At 43.5% G+C, this 18,226-nt stretch overlaps 1 protein-coding gene across 1 annotated transcript in view; it reads right to left on the bottom strand.

Moving 5' to 3' along the window:
- FAT3 (FAT atypical cadherin 3) overlaps positions 1–12,524 on the bottom strand; it is a 361,473-nt gene extending 348,949 nt beyond the window's left edge. Inside the window, exon 1 of the mRNA XM_042862629.1 lies at positions 12,455–12,524. The gene's annotated coding sequence lies outside the window, so the exon portion shown is untranslated. The remainder of the gene's footprint in view (positions 1–12,454) is intronic.
- Between the last annotated feature and the right edge of the window lie 5,702 nt (positions 12,525–18,226).

The following is an 18,226-nucleotide window of genomic DNA, read 5'->3' as shown; positions in this document are numbered from 1 at the left end:
CGGGAACCTACGTCCCAGTGGGGTCATGCAGCGTCCCCCAGAGTGCACGGGATGTCAAAGCAAAAGTTCAAATCTCTCGGTCTGTAGTATCATCTATTCTTTTATTTTCTTTCCGACATATAAATAAAGGAAATTAACAGACATGAACTAGATCACTTTAAGTCCTGCACCAGTGTCTAAAGGAGTTTCTTCACAGTGAAGGTGAGGGAGCTCTGGTACAAGCTGCCCTGAGAGTTTGTGGATTCTCCTGCTACGGACATATTCACTACCCATCTCAAGACATAGCTGTGCAGCCTGCTTTGCAGAGGAATTGGACTCGATATCTATAGGTTCCTTCCAAGTCCTACAATTATGTTATTCTTGGATTCTGGGAGAGCTGTGTCACATAGGAAAAAGAATTCAAGCTCTAAACACAGGAATCTTAGACTTTGATTGGGATTCTCAGCAAGTTTGGTATTTGTGAACAAAGCCCAGATTCAGCAGTGTTCTTTGTCCTTTCGATAGGGCAAGTTTCTTCAGGGTACTGGCTCATGTCACAGGAGTGCAGACATGTCTCAGTTCTGCCTCCATTTCTGCAGCAACCCAGGTGTCTACAGCCAACTGAAGATGCTTATACAGAGCTGACTTCTAGGCAATGGTGAGCAACCATTTTGAAACACAATGTACCAAAACTACCTGACATAAATCAGTCTCTGACAATTTGGAGCCAGTCTTCACCATCAGATGTTCACATGAAACAAATGTAAATAACCAGTGATGAAAACAGTGACTAATTTCTGCATCTTCCTGAGCAAAAGGAATTTTTTTCTCTAACAGGCAGCAGTTAGAGAAAGGGCCACAGCCACCACTTTTTAAAATTACACACGTTCAGGTCATGCAAATTGATTAACCTGCCTAAGTAAGAAGCAAAGCATGGATACATTGGGTCCAAGACACAGTTTCTCTCAGTTAAGTAGAATCCACACTGTTGACTGAAATAGAAAAGTTGATGGGTGCATCTTAAACCCTACAAAGCTAGTACAGAAAACCACTGACTTCCTTTCCAGGCTATGTATTAAGGCCAAAGCACCACAAGAACACAACTTTCCTTCAAAGACCACCTTGGAATGTTACCTGCATGAAAAAAATCTGAATCCATGGATGGTGTGCATGCCAATTATTTTCAATGGGATACTGTAACATGCTGTTTCTGATGCACATGGAAGTGGTGATGGCGCCAGGACAGACCTGCATTTGCAGCACAGGGGAAATCACAGAATGGCCAGGGTTAGAAGGGATCTCAAGGATCATGAATCTCCAATCCCCTGCCACATGCAGGGCCTCCAACCTCCATATTTAATATTTGACCAGGCTGCCCAGGGCCCCATCCAATCTGGCCTTGAAAACTTGCAGGGATGGGGCATCCACAACCTCTCTGGGCAGCCTGTTCCAGCATCTCACTACTCTCTCTGTGAAGAGCTTATGGTACCATCAGCCACCAAAGGACAGGCAAAGCACTGGAAGTCTTCTGCATGCTGAAAGTTCCCTATACTGAAACCACACATGCTTCTATCCCACTCTAGTCCTCCAATGGCTATTTCATACACAGACATTTGAGATGATAACAACATTTTATCTAACAAAACATTAACTCAAACAACTTCAGCTTCCCAACTTGTCTGAGTCCAATCACCACAGCAGGGATTCAGTGCTTGCTACATGTTTGGGAACATCCCAGTTCCAAGCTCCAAAGAGCAGAGATCCCCATTTAAAGCCAAATTGTTAGCTTCTGTTTATTCATAGCAAAACCATTAACTGCCAATCAGTTTTCCAGCAAACAAATAAACAACACTCCAAAATAAACATGAGTTGAAAGACCATTCCCAGAACACTGAATGATATCAGGCGCAGAGCTTAGAATGTGAATCTGAAACATCAAAACTCATGAGGAACAAGCAATCCGTTATTTCTGAGACAGAAAAGAGGTTACCCATAAGCTGCCAGCTAGCTGCATGATTATCTACAATCTAGAAGTTATTTATGTCCTGGAGGTGACAGACACCTCTGTACAGTATTTGAAAATATCTTCATGGCAATCAGCATGTGATCAGTTAAACCAGGTATCTCTTAACTCAGAGTTTTGATAATCATCATGGGAAACTGCCTTTACAATATATGGCATTACAGACAGACCCTAATAAAGAGTATCACTGTATCTATGAGCCCAAATCATATACCAAAATCATACCAAAGAGAAAAGGAAAAAAGTAATTTATATTTTTAGTCCTCTTCACCTTAGGAGAAGGGTGAAGCTCCCTCTAAAAGGAATAGGATTCCTGCATGGGAAGTGAGTGAGAGCAGCCTTACAGAGCTAGGGTCCACCCCTTCTCCAAGAAAGGTGTTTAAAACAAGTAGGGCACTATGGGGTGCATGGGAAACCCCACACGTAGGCACACAGGGAAGCAGTAACTGCTCCAAAGCTGAATGCTGTCCCCCTCTTGACATCATGACAGATGCAGGATTTTCCTAAAGCATTCACATTCAGTGACTGTCAGCAAAGCTCTGCTTCCCAAGTGTCTGTATCTATTTCAAAAATGCTGCCATTGATCTCCATGATTTTCACGTACATTTGACAGATAGATCAGTGCATACAACTCATCCCATTTCCAGACCAGGAAACAGGCACTGATGTTGCAAGCCTCCTGCTCCAACCCACATAGGAAAACCCCAAACATGCTCCTGCTGCCAGCCATCACTGCCTGCCTGTGCTGCTCACTGTACCTGCACAAGTCTGGGAAGGAAGGTTTCCTTACAAAGCAGCGCTCACCAGCATTACATGGCTACATTTTCAAAACCAGAGGTCAAATAATTATTCTTCTCATCCTATTGCTGTGGCATAGCTTTGAAATTGCATGATTTATTCACAGCTGAGCAGTTTGGCTTTAGTTTGACAAATCATATCTAAATCTTCAAAAGTTAACTAGAGACACTGATCATGAAATGCAAACAAGTAATATTAAAAATAAATAACAAGAACAACAATATCATGACTGTGAGTCCATGACTCCATTATGCTGCTGAAACTGGTAACCACCAGGAATCATACAATTATAGAATCACATAAGTTGGAAAAGACCACTAAGACCACTTGGTTCAACCATCAGCCCCACCGTGCCAACACACCACGTCCCCCAGTGCCACATCTCCATGGTTCCTGAACACCTCCAGGGATGGTGACTGGACCACCTCCTGGGCAGCCCGTGCCGGTGCCTCACCACTCTTTCTGAGAGGATGTTCTGCCTGACAACCAACCTGAACCTCCCCTGACACATTTTGAGGTTATTACATCTCACAGAAGAAGCTCATGAAGAAGAGGGTCACCTCCTAATGCCTTACCCTACTTCATTTTTCTCCCAGAGCCAGAATCATCTACAACCTAAAGTCAAGCTGCAATGCCTGTACTCAAATTCTCAAAGTCCATGCATGCCACATGTACACTGAGCACTGGTTAGGGTAATCACCCTAACACATGCAGCAGGGTCAGGCTTGGTTCCTCTACCCTCGCCTTCCTCACGCCTCCTCCTTTAACCTCAACATGCTGACAGTTCGCTGGAACATGTCACTCACCTCAAAGTCCTCAGAATGAAAGGACTCCAGCCTAAATATAGCTGTTAGCTCACATCCAGTGAGACTCTTTGCTACTGAATTTAGAACCTCAACTTGAAAATGAAGTTTTGCTTATCAAGGTACTTCTTGCATATAGCTCATCCTTATTCTCCTCTGTGCACTGATCAGAAGTCAGCTGCCATTTCAATCTGATGCCTGAAAAATCTCCAGAAAAGTAAAAAAAAAAAAAAATATATATATATATATATATATGTCACACAGCTTCAGGTCACAAATCAAAGTCATCAGGAAAGATTTAGAACGAGTTGAGGCTGCACTGTTTCCTCTGTACTTTTAAGATGAAAGTAAAGAACAAAAAAGTAAGAGTCATAAAACAGCAATGTAGCTGCTTGTATAATCAATGAATATTAAGATGTTATTACAAAATAAACAAAGAGAGCTTAGCACAAATAATAATAACAAAAAAGAGAATAGATAGAAAGCTTACCCCTATCCTGGGCTCACTTACAAAACTCCAGCAGAGCAGATCTCCAAACGAGATCCTTCCCTACTGGTAGCCAACTCTTAAATAGGTCTAGGAGGGGTGGAGCCAGGCAGCACAAGTGAATTGCCCTCACCTGTGCTCCTCCAGCTGACTCATGGCTTGCCTCAGGTGATCAATCAGAGGTTCAGGCTGTGACTCAGCAGTTCCCATACACTGCTTGCTAAAACAAATCTAGCAATATCACAAATCCATACAGAAAGGAAAAAACAGAATGCATGTCACACTTGTGAAACTAACTATTACGAACAAAGAGAAAATTTGTTTGAATATAATAAAAGAAGACTCAAAGTCACTGCGAGGACTACGATAAAACTGAGAACACTGTAAAAGAGCCATCTCACATACGTCTCTAGAATTTATGCTCCAATGCTAGTGTATTCTTTGGCTTTGGGAAAACATGATTTTATTTTATAAAATGAACTATCATATATATTGTTTCTCTGAGAAAAAGTATCGGTAGGAACATAAACAAAGTAGCTTTTTTAACATTAAAAATAACTGGCTCAACTTTCGAAGTGCTTCCTGAAAGTGAGCACGCTTGCAATATAAGCAGGGCTATGCACACATCCAACCCATCGCACCATGCCCAGCTGCCCTTGTTTTCCACTAACTACCCATCCTGAGACATCTAAACTCATTTGCTGTTATCGTTGCAGTTGTGCCCAGGAGATGTTCTGATGCCAGCTACCACAGCCTGACGCCTGCCAACTCCTTCATGAGAACTGCAGGCACAGCTGAATTTGAGACTTGTTATTCTTAGGCGTCCACATCCATCGCATTACAGCTTGGAAACCACAGCAGGTTAAGCCACCATCACCACCAAAGCAGCTTCCAGATTCACCTCTTTCTTCCCTTTTTCTATTTTTTTTTCCCGTTTTTATTCGGTTTGTTATGCTTTTGTTTTATGGATTTTGTCTTCCCTGAGCTCCCCTATCACAAACAGCCACAAAGGGAGACAGAGCAGGTCCTCGGGCAGGTGGGAAGCATCCTCCTCATGTCCATGGCAGCCCAAACTGTTTGTCAATAACAGCCAGAATTAAGGCAACCAACGTGGTGTGTGCAAAGAAGAAAGCACCTTCAGGAAACATACTGAACACTAACAAAATATCAAGAGTCTGAAATAGACAGATGAAGTATTTAAATGCTTTCACTCAAAACAAATTATGCTTACTACCCAGCATTTGAACAGCTTTTTCTCTGCTATTGTAAGATTGTTCCCAAACAGTCTGAATTTGATGCTGTAGTGAACAGTAGCGCTTTGACTCCCATTTGAAACCCATTCAGCAACACAACTCCACAAATAACACGTAGGATTTCCACACTTTATAAAAAAAACCCTGTTTTTGGCTCAAAGGAAATTGTGCAAATTAGCTGACAAAATCATTCCCTTTTGTTTTCTCTCTTTAATGTAAAAACTTAAAGGAAAAGGAGGACCACTAATCAGTAAGTAGAAAAAACTTTATTAAAAGCATATGACAGCCACCAAGCATTGTTAATGTCCCTGTCGTAATGACATGCACAACGCTGAGTATCCAGGGAAACGGCGTCGTAATGAAGTTGGAGACTACTGTATAAATGCACCTACTAAATCACCCCCGAGAATGTAGATTGCTCAGGGACTGGCCAGTTTATTAGTGTGACACCCTGATAGCTTTGACATGCTGCAGCTTCAAAACAAAAAGCTAACAAGCTACTTTGGCATAAAGAGCCTTTCTGTCCGCAGTGCACAGACTCCTCTTAGCATGTGCATATGGAGTTGGTACATGGAGGTTTCTCTAAGCTTCCAAGCCATTCAACTTCATAAGCCTTATTCAAAAATCTGTAATGATGGGCATTAATTAAATGGCATAACCAGCAACAAACAGAGCAGAGATGTTGTCATTCCTTCCCACTTCTCAGTGAACTGAAATGTGCAACAAGAGAAATACCGCAACCTTCCGCACTACTCAGGAGCCCAGTGGCCTGAAACCCACTCCAACAAGCATTCAGTTATTCTCCTGATTTCTGTGGCAGCTTATTTCACCCAACAAACAACTGAATATAAAGCAGTTCTGGTCAGGTTCAACCACTCCGTCACTATGTGGCTGAACTCTGGTATTCTTCCCTTCCAGTGCATGTCAGGGCTTTACAAATGCACACACTTTAACATGCCCCTGTAAGCTTTCTCTCTGACCTTTTCACCCTGGCAGAACTGAATTCTCTTTGGTTCACACTTTTCCACAACTGTAACACCCTTTATGAGAACAAAGTACATAACCTAACCTATCTACAGCATTTCCAACATGCCCTCAGGAATAGAAGCCAAGTGCTAAGTCATCCAACTCCCAGCTGCTACTCCAAGGCACGCGCACAGTCACACAACTCCATGCTCTATTTGATGCTGTCAAGAGTTAAGCTGTATGACAAAAAAAGAAGACTCCATCATCCTTGTGCTGCTGCTTCTTTAGAGCCCCATCTCTTTGGTTTTCAGAAGCTGTTCTCCTTCCCTGTCACAATCCCCAAGACGTCTGTACTCAGACCTGAAGACAAGACGTTTACCTCTCTCTTTGCTGTTTTGGGGACGGTCTCATACCATTCTAGAGATGTTTACATTCCCAGTAAGTTCTGCTGCCCTTCTCACACCTCCCCTTTCATAGATCTTGGTGGGGCTGAACCTCATTCCTCACCTCTACAAACAGCCCCATCTCCTGAGCTGCCTTGTGGCAGTCTGATGCTTCTTCATCCTCTCAAGCTCTGAAGCTCACTTACAAATACCACACAAAATGATCTTAGCCAATTAACCGTTATAGCTGGTTCTACTGCCTAAGACATTTTCTTAAATGGCCATATAAATTAGGGCTGTAGCCTTCTCTCACTACTCATTTCTGACACAGCGGATGGAACAGCTCCCCTTCGAGGACAAGCTCAGAAAGTTGGGCTTGTTCAGCCTGGAGAAGGCTGCGGGGTGACCTCATGGCAGCCTTTCAGTACCTCAAGGGAGCCTAAAAACAGGGAGTCAACTCTTCAAAAGGGTAGATAACAGCAGGACAAGGAGAAATGGTTTTAAGTTCAGGGAGGGAAGATTTTGGTTGGAGAACAGGGGGAAGTTCTTTACTATGAGAGTGGTGAGGTGCTAGAACAGCCTGCCCAGAGAGGCTGTAGGTGCCCTATCCCTGGAGGTTTTCAAGGCCAAGCTGGATGGTGCCCTTCCAAAATGAAGCTACTTGTGCTGATTCACTGAGAACTCACCAGCAAGAAGTGTTAAAGTGAGGAGATTTTAACTCTTTTGCATCTCTGAAAGGCAGATGCTAGATGCAGAACTGCAAATGTAACTGATTCCATTAAGCTTGTCTCCAAAGCGACCTCACTTCCAGTGGTACAAGGCAGCTATAGCTCTTCTTCACTCAATGGGAATATCACTAGTCTCTATCATGAGAAAGTTGAGCTCTTCACCACAGTGCATCTTAGCTTGTTTACTTGTCATTCACGCTTATCTGCCTGCAGTGAATGCTGTAAGGTTTAATTAGTTTTGGTCCGTAAAACACACCAAGATCCCCTGGAAAAGCTCTCTTTACACTCACAGTACAATGTCTGCAAAACTATTTTCTTGGTACCCCTGGAGTAATGAGTAGGAGCAGCTAGAGCACAACTCCAAAGACGAGGCACTGTAAGCACAAAACTGTCTGCAATCCCCATCTGTATTTGGAAGATCAAAAGTTTCAGGGGCAGCATTTTCCCTCAACACATGCTGAAACTGATCTGGGAGTTAACAAAGGTTTTACAGTACAGCACTGGCAGAAAAAAAAAAAAAAAAAACAACCATTCTCATCAGCATCTTTAAGCAAAAATAAAGAAGGTTAAAAAAAAAAAACCAACATGCACACCTGGAATAAAATAGAAATCTACAACACTAATGAAAGCACCGTATGGGTTTTTTAAAATATCCCAAACAGCTTCAACTTACCCAGGCTTCAGTATTCATTAATTGCTCAGGACACAGATTTATTTATCTATGGCTCAGAAAAGAATTCCCAGCTCAGAGGCTTTCCAAAGAATAACCCTCTCCAGTTCTGCATGGCCACTTCGGCCAGCTCACCCCGCAGTTTCTCATTCTGATGCTAATGCAGTTCAAACAACCCAGCCTTGCATTTTTTATGTATGCAATAAGCCTATCTTTAGGTCACTTAGTTGTGTCAGTTTAAATCACAACATTCCCATAGAGAAAAATCTGATCGTTTTCTTTCTTTCTGGAGAAAAAGAAGGGAGAAGAAGAAAAAAGTTCATTACAAAAATGCTATTTCTGTTGTGGTGCCTTCAAGTCCCACTGAAATCTGCACGAATTAACAGCGGTTGAACCCACGAGAAATGATGCATTCTAAGTAAGATTTGCATAGCTGCCCTCAAGTCAGGATACCCTGAAAACATCTGTCCAGGCATAGGTATATTATATAATTTCACATGTTATTGGGTCTTATCCAGAGACTGCTGGAATACAGGCTGAGATCCCTTTGGTCTCAGTGGGCCTCAGATCTCTCTCCTTTGTAAATAACCTTGGATTCTACCACTCCGGCTCTCACAAGCATCCACACGGGGATATTCTCAGGGCTTCTCACAGGAGGAAGAAAAGATGAAGTTGAAGCCATCCATGAAAGGTACTGGATTTTTTCCAGATGTGGAGCTGTTTTTAATTAATTTGGAAACATCTGAGGTATTTGTTCATTAAATATGCTTTGTATTTCACACATACACAGAAGAGAGTAAAGAAACCCAAAACTGAAGCTAAAATCCTAACATCTTTCTTAAAAAGACTCTTGACATCACTTTTAGCAAAATTAGGCTTACAAGAAAACTGCAGTGAGAGCTCTGCCGTAGCACAGCACAGCAGTATTCAAGGCATGTGCTTCCCAACCCCAGGAAAGCTCACCTTGACCTGGAGGACCCAGTGATGCGGAGTTCTCCCACCCTACTCAGCCCAGCAGTTCTGAGTGCAGGATACATCCTGCTGTGCCCATCATAAAGTCATAGAATCATAGAATCATTAAGTGTTGGAAAAGACCACTAAGATCACCAAGTTCAACTGTCAGCCCTCCCCCACCATGCTCACTCACCTCAGTGCCACATCTCCACAGTTTCTGAACACCTCCAGGGACAGTTGAAAACTAGATGGTCTTCCAACCTCAATGATCCTATGATAGTGTCTCCTCCACCTCTCTGGGCAGCCTGTGCCAATGCCTCACCACTCTTTCTGAGAAGAAATTTTCCTAATATCCAACTCAAACCTCCCCTGGCACAACTTGAAGCCAGTCCCTCTTGCCTTATCACTGTTACATGGGAGAAGATGCCTATCGTCCTATCTCACCACAACCTCCTGTCAGGCGATTGTAGAGAGGCAATAAGGTCTCTCCTGAGCCTTCTCTTCTCCAAACTGAACAATCCCAGCTCCCTCAGCCACTCTCCCTAAGATTTGTGCTCCAGACCCTTCACTTCTTTGTTGCCCTTCTCTGGACACGCTCCAGGGCCTCGATGTCTTTCTTGTACTGTTGCTCATTCCACTGTACAACTGTAATAAGTAAAAAATTTCTTCTTCCCTGAAACTACCTTCTCTGACATACAATCCGGTGGCAATGCTTTAAGTTAAAGACTGAAAGGGATGAAACTTACAGCAAATCATGACCTGGTAGAAGTTCTGAAGTATGAGCATACAGAAAGTTCAACAGCTAACAAGGAAAAGAGAGACATTTCTGAGATTTCAAGCCAATGCCTATGGACCACTCACTGCCAGTCAACCCCAATTAGAGCAACCAGGAACATACCATAGCCATCTAGAGGTGCAAGAAGCAAAGAAACAACTCCCAGCCTCCTGCTTTTTGCCACATTCATAGCAAGAAGTTCCACCACCAAACACAAAGGTGAATCTGCACTCCCACCCAGCCCAGGCAGGAGGAGGTTGCATGCAGCAGCACTCAGAAAACCAAGGGACTTTCATCACAAAGAGTAAACACATTTCTGCAATATCTAACTTTGTAACAGATGTCATTTACCCCAGAAGCACGGAGATCCTCGAAGAAGGGCTGCACCAGCCCATACGCCTCTCACTGCCATCGCTGGTGCTCCCAGAATCTGGAGCATCCAAGTTAGCTCGGCCGTTCGGCGCCGCAAAGCTCTCTGTAGGCATCACCCTCCCGACGCTGACACGCTCCGCATTACCACAACGCAGCTCTCGCCTCCCCTCTAGCGGCAGAGCCATCCGCTGCCGTCGGAGCGGTCCCCGGGCAGAGGCAGCCAAATCCCGGCACGCTGACATCAGCCGGCAGCAGCACGGCCCTCCTGCCGCCCCGGGAGCTGCCAGCCGGGCCGCGAGGTGAGCAGAACCTGCAGTCAGCGCGGGGAGTTCGGAACGAAATTACTGGCTTCTCAGAGACCTGAAAGATTCGAGTATTTTGTGGCAAAGATACGCTCCAACTTTTCCTGACCAAAGGCAAAGTTATGTATCTGGTAGCTCTGGTTGAGGGTCAAAATCAATCTAGTGATCACCTGGCGAGCCAACGTCTCAATGGCCTGTAATCAATTTCACCACGCGCTGCACTGCATGTGACGCTCTCTCCCATTCCGACAACAGCACACAAACATAAAAAAACTTAAAAAACTTCACGTTTCTTCACAAGCACTCAAGTTTCCTTCCTTTGGTTGCCAGTGCTAAAATATGCTAACAGCATTAAGGCAAAGGGACGACTCGCGGAGCTCGCAATCTGTATTCAGCATAATTAGCAGATGCCAATTTAACTTATTACTGCTTCTTCCTTTCCATATTATAAAAAGGATGTCAATGAAAACCTGTTATCTAAATGAGTGTTTTCTCAGTGCTGATATAAAGCAACAATCATGGGAAAACACAGTTTCAGAGTATGTGTTAGGAAATAGCTGACTTGGAAATGACATTATAAACACATACAGTAAAGACAGAAATTGATGCCTTCAGACAGGACTTCTCTCTCCTCCTTCATACTTTGGATTTTTAGACTGTTTTTCAGTCAAACTGGTTACACGTCTGGTGGCATTCCTGGTGAGTTGATAAGCAATACAGCACTCAAGGTAAGGCAGTGTTAGCAAACGAGGCTGCTCAGCCGTCTCCACCACTGTTCATTTTAAAGTACGAGGAACAAACACCCTTAAAATGCATTTCCTCGGCACAGAACCAGCAGCCAGCAGGTCAGACAGAAGGCAAACGCCTAAGAAAGAAACCAAAGTCTTCCAAATAAGCCTCTCCCAAAATGGCCAGTAATGCACGGTGTTACAGCTGAGGGGACAGTTACGGAGTGCACTTCCCCTGCCTGCCAGCCTAAAACACATTTCATAAAACAAAGCCCTCTTGAACCAAGAGGCTGCAGCATACACACATGCAGAAACGCAGTGCACACCAACGTTAGGGATGAAGGTTTCTAACACATAGAAGATATAAAGATGCAGTCTAGGCACCATTTGCTGCTACTTCTGCTGGGTGAAGATGCCCTCCCACCAACATTTCTGCATATTACAGTGCAGCCCCAAAAAAATATTTCAGTCAACTCTCTCCTGACTCTCAGGGCTGAGTTGAAGAGCCTTGTAAGGCTATGCTCCTCTGCAGCTTAACTCCATTTCTGCTCTAACTTCATTTGTTACGCTGAGCAGAAAGTGTAAACTTCACTCCTCGCAAGAAGTAAGAAAAAAAATACTATTTCAGGCTGTGTGAAAGCACAGAACAGAACCACAGCACACATACCCCCAATTAAACTGGGTCTCTGTGGAAACTAATAACTTTCCACAGTGTGCACTGTAATCCAAGTAATAATTTTAAACAGGCATAAGCTGCAGCATGCTGAACTAAGGCATTCTTACCTTGCAAAGAGTGCTTGAAGACGTTTAGTTACACCAAAGGAGAAGAATGTGCACGCTGCCAGGCATTCCCATGTATGAGGGGACATGCCTTGCCCCACACATGCGCACGCATGCCAGTGCCTTGTGTGCTTCTAGGTGGGGAAAGGAGCAGTGAAGATGAGCAGCAGTGATAATGTCCCAGTCTTATGGCTCTATTAGGGACAGTCAGGCGGAAAGAAGCATTTCAGGTGAAAAAGGAAAAAAAAAAATCCCCCTCAAAAAAGATTTTTTTTTCCTCTGGATGTCAGGAGCTCTACAGCTCTTTGGATAAACCGTATGTAATACCTTAACGCAGAAATCCTCCTAGCCCGCCTCCCTCACCAGCCAATTAGTTGCACATGTCAAATGACACTGCACAAACAATGCACAAAGACTTAGCAAGAAAAAACAAAATATTAAAGAATCCCTTACCTTTTAGTCAGAATAAGTGACAGATAACAGGCACGAGAAACTCAGTTGGCACAGTTGCTGTACATATTTCTCTGCGGACTGCTCCTTAGTGGTCCCAAAAGCACTGAACATAAAAAACTCCAGCCTGCCTGCTTCATTCTTCAGCAACAGAGATACATGCTGTCACGGTAACAAGAAAAAGCAAAAAGAACTACAGATCTTAGGGTTTAAAAGCCTTTGTGCTTACAGAGAAGAAAAAGAGAGAGCAAGGGAAAGAAGGAACAGAGCAAACACTTTTTGTAAGAGAAATCTGGTCCTGGCTGCAGAACTAACCACGGCACAGGATCGTGCAGTTTGAATTTCCCTGTTTGCAAGCTCCTTGGGAAAAAAAAATCAGTCTTTAGGAAGAAAAAACAATTCAAATGCATGGATTGGGGGAAGGGAGAGAGGAGGAGGAGGAGGAGGAGGAGGAGGAGGGTACTGCTCCTATGTGACATACATATGGAATGAGCATTAGAACAATGCTGACAGGACAGCTAAGCAACTGCACTCTGGGGCAGCAGTTTTCAAAGCAGAGCTTTTGCAGCTTTGCAGAAAGGAGAAGAAAAACAATAAAATAAAATTTTTAAAAAAAGCTCTGCAAAGGGGAAAAAAAAAAAAAAAAGAAAAAGGAAGAAAAATAATGTGAAAGAGCTGTTAATTCCAGATGAACTGCCCGACGGGGGGAAGAAAGAATAGAAATGAAATGAGTTGCCTAATTTCTGAAAGGGGGGTGGGTGGGAAATGCCGCGACTGCTTTGCAGCGCAGGCAGCAGAAGCCCTGTGTCTGTGCACTTACATCTCATGCGGCGCGCAGCGGGTCCCCTCCTCCCCACGCCTCCCTCCGCCTCCTGCCTAGGAAGCTCTTGGTCCCATGGGCAGGGATTCCAGTGGACCCAATTAACACCATACTTCGCAGGCTCCTTGGTATGATCGATATTAAATAAGCTGAGTTTTAGCAGCACCGAGAAAGAAAGCTGCCGTGTAATTGGTGGCTGATGGAAGCAGCGGGATTTGGGTGTTTTTTTTTCCTACTTCCCTACTCCCCAGCTCTCAAAACGATCCAAGGTAGGGAGGGGGGAAATAAAACAAGTACGTGCCAGCGCCAGTGCCACAAGCTGCATCAGATATTTGTTAGAAACTTGATAGAAGCAGAACATCAGTTGCTCATTTCACTAGCTTCGCCAGTACTTTATTAAAGTGGATTTACAAATCAATGGAAGGAATCCAAAGGTTCACAAACGCGCTCTTTCATCAGGCCCGCCGCCTGGCCCTACAGGAAGTTTGCTGAAGGGGTCTGGGGGCTGTTTTGCCAGCACACTTGTTTTAAATGGGCTCCCAACAACACGACTGGTTTGGTTTGGTGAAAGAAATGCAGTAAGAGGTTTGCTGCTGGAAGGGAATGCAGCCTAGTGTGTTTACTGCTTCATTCCCACAGCACGTGCTGCAGCCACCCTACAAATTGCAAATTATTTTAATCTGAAGGGGAAAGTGGTTGGGAGGCAGTAACCTTCTTTGGTCGTGTTTTCCCTGATCTATCAATCACAGATTGCCACGTAAAAACAATCTACTACAGGCTCTCTCTATAGAGGAAACGCAATTACTAGCATTAACTCTTGCCACTGCAAATTAATACAATACAGTCCACAACTGATAGAGTCTGCCTGCAAGCCATTAATCTAGGAACGAATGGCTTGTTTGCTTAAATCCAACCTGTCTGAAATTCTCAGGTCAAAATGTCCCTTTCCAGATTTCTACTTGTTTGGGAGAGGAAAAGAAAAGGCTTTCCTTTTCTTTTTTTTTTTCTGTGCTGGGGGCAGGACAAATTCAACCTAATAACACCCAGCAATGAAACTGCTTACAAATTCAGCATTTCTCTACCAGCAGTTGTTTTGCATTTTTTTGTTTCTAGGGTGGTCATAATCCTCAAACCAAACCTAATAAATAGCACTGAGCAACACCCTTGAGTGAGCAGCTGGGTTGACCAGTGACTTGTATCCATCTTCTTAAATTAAAGCAAGATTGCATTTCCATACGAGTAAGATCAATTAAAAATACTCATAAAACCATGCTACTAAAGGCAGTGAAGAGTTAAATTAATTAACTCACAAAGCTTCCAATTAAATAATGTTAAGGTTATTGCTTCTAGCTGAGGGAGAAAAAAAAAAAAAACCAACAAAAAACAAGAACAGGACAAAATCCTGATAGTTAGTGACTACTGGTAGCCCCACCACGTGCCGCACTGTTTGTCACAAATTCTTTATGATTCTTAATAAGATGTCCCTCACAGCGAGCAGAGGGCAGCGCTGAGCTCTGCTCTGTGTGACAGCGACAGGGCCCGAGGGAACGGCATGGAGCTGTGACAGGGGAGAGCAGCTGGGGGTGAGGGAAAGGGTCTGCAGCACAGGGCGGTGGGCATGGAACAGCCTGCCCAGGGCTGTGGGCACGGCCCCGAGCTGCCGGAGTTCAGGGGGCGTTTGGACAGTGCTCTCAGACATTGGGTTTGATTTTGGTGGTACTGTGTGGAGCCGGGAGTTGTCCAACTTGATGCTCCTTATGAGTCCTTTCCAACTCGGGATATTCTGTGATTCTATGATCCCACCAGGCAAGGAGAAGACCCAAAAGAGCACCAGTAAATTACTTATGCACACTAAGTTAGTGCTTTTTGAGCTACAGTAACTCCAGGCTTCTGTACACTTGAGGAAGATGCTATATTTTACATTTATTGACTTCACAAGTTTAATCCAGCTGATGTAGAGATTCTGGTACAAGAAAGGTAAGGAAGGAAATATCCCCAAGTAACACAGCACTGAGCAGGGTAGTTCTGGGTCAGAATCTGAAGGAGGGGAAAACATAGAAACATCCTCAGGACATCACAGAAAATGCTGCAGATCCTCTTCACAGTTGATATTGACCCAGCACTACAGCGCAGCAAACATGGTCCACAAGATGATGGATTTGAAATGATCACTGGTAACACCAGCCTGACTATCCAGAGTCTGCACAACTACACTCCCCTTCAGTTCCTTACCCTAAATTAGGAGACAGTGTGAAATGGTTCTGAGTGACCCCAAAGCAACTTCAGCCTTGTGTAGAATGCCTCCCACCACAACAGAACTAAAGGTAGGGGAAGCTCATCCCAGCAAATTATTTTCACAGAAGAACAGTGTAAGAATATAACCTACTGAATACATCCAGGTTGAAGACGTCCAGTGGGTAGATGCATTTTGGGAAAGGCTGATGTTTACAGTTGCAGAGGGGATCGTAAGTGCTTTTGGAACCCATAAGCAATCCATCAGTTGATCTGTCATCTCAACACTCTTAGGCACCAGGAAAGTCTTATTATCTCCATTTTAGAGATGATGATTTGAACACTGAAAGCCTAAACTGCTTCCCCAAGGAGATGCAAGAAGTGCTGGAGAATAGCAGGGAACTGATTCCAGGCTTTTCAAGTCCTTTAACTGCAAAGACAGTTCTTGTTTCAAACACAAGCAACTAAATTTGACATATTTTGAAAGTCAAACGATTTGTTCCCTAAAAAAATCACTGTCATCCTAGTCTACTCTAACACATAAGCCAAAGCACAGTCTATGGTACTTAAGGAGCTCCTGTACTATTTAAAAAATATGCATGTGTGTGTACGCTGACAGGTTTTATTATGAACAAAAAAAAATCATAATCCATTTTACTAGAAAATAAGTCAAATATCATTCCATGATTAGAATCACGGTCCCATTTTGGTAGGACGTTTCAAGCCAGTGGAGAATTGCACGGAAGGATAACTCAAAGGTGTGAAGTAAACCCAACAGGAAACATTTCTCAAAATAATAATACTTATTTCTCAAAACGAGTATCAGACCACATTATTGGCAAAGATGTGGTAAAGGTAAGACTTGTGAGTGCCGCAGTGCAGCCCCGGCTCCCTGCTCCCAGCAGAGGAGGCCATGCTGGTACTGCTGGCGTTGCTGGAGTTGGGAGTAGGCCATGAGCCTCTCTCAGCACACAGCGCCACCACAGCTGCCATCCAGCAGCCTCCAACGACAGCAAAATGATGAGATGAGCCACGGGGCAGCTTAATAGAATTTGGAGGAAGAATGTGTCTTTTTCTCAGAATTTGTTTTTATCCACGGGAAAGCCAGCGCTACAGGAGGTGTAAAGAGTACTTAACAGAAGTCCAAGCCAAAAAGACCTAGCAAAGAAAAAGAGCCATTACCAGAAAAGAAAGAAGTCAGTTACTTTCAGAAGAGAAAGAAATCAGTTACCTTACTGCTCAAGGGCAGGAACTAATGACTGTTAATGGGGATGTACCATAGGACTCAGAGCAAAAGCAATAAAGATTTTCCTCTTTCCTCTATCAAAATCTATACAAAGTGTCAGCATTTACAACACTCTTTGGAGAAGTACAATCTAGCTGGATGCTGCTCAAGAACCTGTGACAGAAATTGCAAACGTGAGAGATTAGCTATGTTAAGATACGCGGTGTAAAGCAATTTGCAACAGCTCTGTCCGTTATCCAAACCTTCTAATTCAACTGTTCTGCTCTCAAACACTACAGCCTTTGGCAGCATTTAAAGTTGCATAGGTTTTCTTTTTCATATCATTTGGATTACTAAAAAGCAAATAAATTGGTAGGCTTCTCTTTCTTCCTTTAATATTTGGTTTCGTATAGAATGACAAACACTAAAAATTAAAAAAAAAAAAAAGAAGTAACTAAATAAACCATAGCTTCAAAACATCGGTACTCAGAAACAATAGTGAATACAGGTGATGTGGTCTTTGTCCAAAATGTGAAAAAATGTCACTGGATATTTTAAATATTTACCAAATGACAAGGAGATGTATCAGGTTGCAGAGATTGGATTACACACACTTTCAAGAGATGATTCATTTTAATCTACATCAGCAGGCTTTGAGGTTTGCTTTGTTCTTTTTAATTTCTAATTACATTTTACAACTGGAATAAACAGTGAACACAAAGAAGTAGAAAAAAAATAAAGGAAAAACAACCATTTAAGGCACTTAACATCAGAGAATGTTAGTCAGATAATTAGGATTTACAACTACACAATAAACCATGGTGAGGTTCAGCTGACTAATGCTCTGCACTATTATGTTGTGAATACCAATGATAAAAGGGCAATTTCCCATCTGAAAACAGGGTTTCAGTGACTTGCAGCTGTTAGGTAGAAGGGCCTGGTTAGTGCCTTCTCAATGGCATTTATCACAGAGGCCCAGCACTCCTGAATGGAGCCATGGCACCCGTTCCACCTGCTCCTGCAGGGGACCCAACAGGAAGCCCAGGCCATACACCATCCCAGAGGCCTCCAGGGTGACCACATCACCACCCAGGCAAGCTTGGTTAAAGCTAGCCGGACACTCACACTGTAAATGCAGCTCCTTCCTTTTAGAACAAACTGAAAGAAAAGAAGAACTGCTGGAAGAAATTCCTACTCCTAGCTTTAAGTGCCTGGCTGTGGTTCTCAAAGCTGGCAGTGCAGAGCTCCTGCATGTCAAGCCCTGGATAATTCCATGGTCAGCAGGATGTAGTCCATCCTACTGCATGTTTATGCACACATCTCATTAATGATACTGCTTAAAGATGCAGTGTAATGTTCATGGGAAGCAATAACAGCTCTCCTTCAACTGTTTTTCTACACACCTTTCCCTGTAAAGAGTTCCTCCTCTACAGCAAGGAAACCTTCCCCCCCTGCTCTGGCAATAGGGCAGCTTTGGGATGAAGCTGTCTCAGATGTA

This window comes from Lagopus leucura, unplaced genomic scaffold, assembly GCF_019238085.1.
Source record: "Lagopus leucura isolate 7727_CA_CO unplaced genomic scaffold, USGS_WTPT01 Super-Scaffold_702, whole genome shotgun sequence".
Lineage (NCBI taxonomy): Eukaryota > Metazoa > Chordata > Aves > Galliformes > Phasianidae > Lagopus > Lagopus leucura.
The sequence above is the reverse complement of the archived record's forward strand: the minus strand, read 5'-3'. Positions and strand labels throughout refer to the sequence as shown.